Consider the following 6000-nt stretch of genomic DNA (forward strand, 5'->3'; position numbering starts at 1 on the left):
AACATTCCATCTTTGGTCATCTTGCAACAGTCACATTTGTAGTCACCAGATTCGACTTCTGCTGTCACATAATAGCTTATAGAACCATAATTACCAACCCATCCTTCTCTGTTTGGGTAAAGCTCAAACAAACTAGCACCATGCGGACGAACATTGTATTTCCCAATTAGTGCAAACTCGGTTCGGAACTTGAGGTAAATGTCCCTAGTGTAGGCTTGATAGGCTTGTTTCTCGATTGGGAAATCAGACCACAACTCAACCTCCAAGTGGTCTGTCCTATAGTCATTTCCGCCCTCATGGACAAGCACATGTGTCTGTATTTTCTCATACTGCTTAACAAAGTTCAACACAGAGTTGTGCGGGTTCACATAACGCTTAAGAACTGCATTAAAACCTTCGCTTCTCTGGGTAGACTGCAAGAAGGGGAAAAACCGGTGTTTGAAGTAACAAGGCACCCATGTTGCCCGGTACTCATACAACTTATCAAAGTGGGTTCCAGCAATAAAAGGCCACTTATCCTTGAAGCTTGTCCATTTTGTCTCAAATTCTCCTGGAGTGAAGCTAAAGTCAACTATATCATTGAAATCTTTTGACAATCCTGGGTTCCTTCCAACTAAGCCACCAAGTTTTTCCTGAGCTTTCTTCATTATGTGCCACCAACATCGACGATGCACAGAAGTAGGGAAAATGTTTTCAATGGATTGTGCCATCGCCCAATCTTGGTCAGTGATTATGTTGTCTGGTGCTAGACCATCCATTGCTTCAAGAAATGTACCAAATAACCAATCAAAACTTGTCTCTAACTCCTGCCTAACAAAGCCACACCCCAACATGAATGTCTGCCCATGACGATTTATCCCAATGAATGGAGCAAACGACATGTTATACATGTTAGTCATGTATGTCGTGTCAAAGAATATGTAATCATGATAGGCTTCTTTGTAGGCTTTTCGTGCTGGTCCATCAACCCAGAATATATTCTCAACCTTGTCTTCTGCATCATACTTGACCTTGTAGAAGAATTCTGGATCTGTCTTCTGTATATCTTTGAAATAGGCAACTGTCTCAATCATATCGCCTTCTTTAGTTGCATCCCTGTTCAAGCTTGACTTCAGGTTCGTGATGTGCTTGTCAGTATAAGGAACAATCAACTCTGTGCCATAGTAATCCGACATGATGTGCATCATTCGGCCTGCTCAAAAAAGAAAAACAAGGTTGGGCGATTTAAAACCTTCCCAATAGGAAAATGATATGCAAATAAAAACCCTAGGGGCACAAGACTCGCTGAAATGGAGACCACTAGTCTTTTTTCAGGCATCTTTAGTTCAATTTTGTTTTTTTAACAGCCAACATGGCATGATATAAAACACTGGATTTTTTTAGTTGCTTGCATTTGTGACAACAGTTACCTACTCATGCTCATACTCATGCTCAAAACAGAAAAACAGAAACATCAGTAAGAAATATATCTACTTTTTCAACCAAATCTAGTTGCTTGCATTTTCTTACAACAGTTCGCTAGAAATCTTGAAAAAGACAGAGCATCAAGAACCAACCAATAATTTGTCTACCATCCACAAATAGTCTGACTTAATAATCAGAAACTTGTGTAACCAGTTTTCGTTGCACTAATATTCCATATTGCTATCGCCTACCATATGCAAAGCAGTAAAACACTGAATCCAAGCAACTTTTTTCTAGTGGCACCCACTCACCTGTAGTTAAGTTGCAATTATGAAGGTTTTTTAGGAACAACTTCTCTTCTGGTGGTATGCCCTGGTGCGATCGCAAATATTTAGTCAATGAAGGTTTCTTAATCAATGGATGGTTATGCTCAGCAATAAAATAAGTGACCTCCCAACGGCCATCAATCAATTTGACTATCATCTTTGCTTTGCACCCAGTCTGTATTATCTTTTCTCTTTTCCGTTTCTTCCTCTTCTTCTTTTTGTCAGCAGCATCATCAGCAAACACAATTACATTGTCTTCTCCATCATCATCATTCCCACCATCAGCATCATCATTGTCTTCCAGCATTTCAACGCTAGGTGCGGTCACAGTACCGTGGTCATCGTTTTTGGGTTTGCGAAACTTGTTGCAAACAAACTGGTACTTGTCTATTTCGCCAGTAACAGTAGACCGTCTGGAAGTGTTCATCTTGATTGAAAAACCCACATGCTGAGCATAAGCATTATAGTGTTCTCTTGCACCTTGCAAAGTGTTAAACCTTGTACCTAATGAAGGTTCCTTTGGCTGGGACCACACTTCATTATTGTTGTCAGCGTCTCCCCCTGCACCCTCATGCCCAGCAGTCCCACCTGTTGCACCCAAAGTATTTGTGTCATCAAGTGTGTGCTCTTCTGTGTGCATTGCTTGCATGGCAGGGTCAGCAACATTCTGCGTGGTTGGAGGGTTTGGAGAGTCAGACATGAACTCATGGACATTGTTCAGTGGGGGTGCCTTTTGCGTAGAAGGTTGTGTGCAGTACATGGGCTCAATGTTGTCCACTCCAACATTGGCTGGCAAGTCCCAACTAAGGTCATCCGGCAATTCGTTAAGGTCAATCATCTCCTGCATAATTGGCAAATAACAAACACACAATTTAGAAGATGGAATCAACTACTGACGAAATAAGTAGGAATAATACATCAACTTCAGGCAACAAAATCAAGTGCCTAGGCACCAACTGAGTGCATTGGAATGTCTAGGCAACAATGTCTTATTTCATATTTTTTGCATGCACCAATCAATAGAACAGAATCAGAGATGACAAATAAACGTTTTTCTTTTTTTTAGGTGGAGAAATCAGGGTCAGGGGGGAAAGAGGTGCAGATGAATGTTGAGTGGGAGTATTATCAGAAGAATATAAGATGACAATCCCAGCGAATCTGTAGTTTGCAAATGTATTGGAAAGTGTTGATATATTTCTAGTAGCATAACTACTTAATGACTTGTTTTGTGTTTTTCTTTTCCTCAAATTATGACCAGTTCTGCTTTTTTAATTGGGGTTCTTCACCCCATGTGTTTCAATGTCATGAGCAACCGTCCCACAGTTTTTGTCTCATTTTTTTCCACTTCTTACACACTTGCAGGCTAATAGGGGGGTCGTGAGCTGGAGCAGCAGAAGGTGGCACCAACAACAAGCTCAAGGTACTGTTATCACAATCTTTGAACATAGCATTTTTCCATCATAGTTGGGCAGCACAAGCACAAGCACAAGGGCACAAACAACTAACACTTTGCTCACCATGCACATTACTTTTCTCTAAGCACATGCATACTTGCCATGAGTAATGTGGCAACAGGTGGCATGCCTGGACAGTCCCGATCTTGCTCATACTGACACATTTTTCTTTAGTTGCTTGCATTGTTGGCAACAGTTGCCTGCTCACCTGACAAACAATTGCTTTTAAACAAAGATGCTAGCAAGAACATGAACCTAGTTGCTTGCATTTTTAACAACATTTGCCCACCAACCTGACATGCTGCCCCCATGTTGTTTTTTTGCTTGAAACAGAAACGATAGTCCGAATATTTTTTTCCTAGTTGCTTACATTTTAAACAACAATTGCCTACCATTGATGCATACTCTTGCTCAAAAAATCCTAAGAAATACATCTATGACGTCTACTTTGCCTTCAAGAATTAGACAACTATCCTAGTTTTTGTACTTTCTGCGTTTGTTGCATACAATGTGCGCCAGATTTGTGTTTGCCCTAATTATGTTGAACTTGTTTGCTCGTGCTTTGCAATACATTTGCCTACTCGTCATAGATCTCGTTGCTTACTTTTTTATCATCTTTCTCCTTCTGTACAGAAGAACAACAGAGCACAGAGAAGAATCATCTTGGACATACGGTAGGGGTAGGGGAGTGGCAGGGGGTTGGGGGTGGAGGTTGTGGGAGATCCACCATGAAGAAATAACAGGGAGAAGGGTAAAACGCACCTCTTTTTCAGTTGATCTTTTTCAAAGCTCTAGTGTTTCAGATCCATGGCGATGTGTAATCAGGAGGTTTCCTTGGGGTAGAAGAAGGGGAGATTTGGGGAAGAAGGTGGAGAGAATGGTTCCTCGGGGGAAAAGGATGGGGCAGAGAGGGAGGGGAACCACGTGATTGCGATGGGAGGGGCAGGTTGGAGGAGAGATGGTGGCCACCAGTCTCGTCCTCCCATCGCGGGTGGGATCGCGCGTGGGGGGGACCAGGCGTTTCCTTTTTTGCTGGGGTGGACCAGAACCTTCCAAATCTGGCAGGTTGTCATGGATCCTTACCCAGCAATCAGTTGCTGCCTAGACGCGTCTCTTGGAAAATCAAATCCCTCAACGTCCTATACATTGCATGCATGCATGGGTGCCCGCCTTCCAAACTCATACAGTACGTACTAGTACATCGACTTCGACCTGTTGAAAAGAAAAAAAGGATTTTTTTTGGCTGCTCCTTCATTCAATCGCACATGCGTACAAGCATGACTACCTACCTACACGCTTGTTGAAATAACCAAAAACAATGCTGCCTAGCTACCTTATTTACTAACCAACAATAATAAAATGCATCTCGATCTTCCATTATTATTATTAGGGCATCTTTCACGCCGACCCTCAAACCGTCCGCATACGTCCGGACCGAACCGTGAAAGCCATCCAATGCGGGTGGTCCTTTATCGATCCGCGGCGCTGTCCAAACCATGGTTTTCCCCGCCAACCGAAACCAAACGCACTTAATTTCAGAACGGATCCATCCAACCACCAAGCATACTACCGACTACTACTGAGCGCGTGCTGCTGCGTGTCACATACGTACAATACTCCCTCCGTTCGAAAATACTTGTCATCAAAATAAATAAAAGGGGATATATCTAGATGTATTTTAGTTTTAGATACATCCCTTTTTGTCCATGTTGGTGCTTTTGTTTGCACATGCTAGGCAATGTTTATCATTGGTTAGGTCTAATAAATACATATTTTAATGCAACAAGCAATTCTGGACAACATTGTCTTGAGCTGGAAAGCAGCAAGAATCGTCTCTAGCTGTTAAACTCCGTCTCCTTCCCTAATGGCAACAAGAAGCATGACGTGTGACACCATGGAGCTTCCTCCGACACTACCCTAGTGCAGCAGCAGCATCACCTTCTCCTCCTCCTCAAGGTACATAGCTACTCTCTCGCCTATCTTCCACTTGCTCTTCTTCCCTTCCCTTCTCGGATGCGCTCTTGGTTGGCTTGGCTGGTTTCGTTCCCCGAGTAGGTGCATGCTAGCCTGACGGTCGATCACCACCCGTCAACCCTAGCCACCGGCGCACAACATGGTTGGTTGTTGTTGGTCGTACCCCAGCACCGAGACACATGCAAGTTTGGCTCTTCCTAGCTGCTCCAGCCCTCACTCTGACGGCACACATAGGTGGAGGTTCCTCTCCTTCGCTATCATGCTCTCTCGATCGATCGATTTCAAGTGTTTGTTTGTTTTGGTCTGTGCTGCTGAAGCAAATTAACATTTCTAGCATTTGCTTCTCTGTTTCTAAGTATCGTAACCAATTTATTGGTTGGATTTTGCCCTCAACTGATAATTTGGCCTTCATTTTATCTACTAGCACAGTGACACAATTTATTTGATTCCTCCTAGGCTTCTTTTTCCACAATTTATTTACTAGCACAGTGACACAATTTATGTACCTCAATGATATATGAATAAGCTTGCCTCTTTTAATTAATGAGTAATGACCAAGTGTCGAAACAATAAAAAAGCTGTCAACTTTTCTTGTATTATTGTGCTGGCCATTTAGCCATGGCGGACTATGGCCGTTTAGTACTATAGGCTATTCTTTCGTAGCATTTTGATAGAACAAGTGCTGTCATTTTCTCAGAATAAATCTTATTTATGTTATGTGCTTTTAGTGTAAGTGAGGGAGTCCTGGATTAGGGGGTGTCCAGATGACCGGACTATGACCTTTGGTCGGACTCCCGGACTATGAAGATACAAGATTGAAGACTTTGTCCCGTGTCCGGATG

Source organism: Triticum aestivum, chromosome 5B (genome assembly GCF_018294505.1).
Source record: "Triticum aestivum cultivar Chinese Spring chromosome 5B, IWGSC CS RefSeq v2.1, whole genome shotgun sequence".
NCBI lineage: Eukaryota > Viridiplantae > Streptophyta > Magnoliopsida > Poales > Poaceae > Triticum > Triticum aestivum.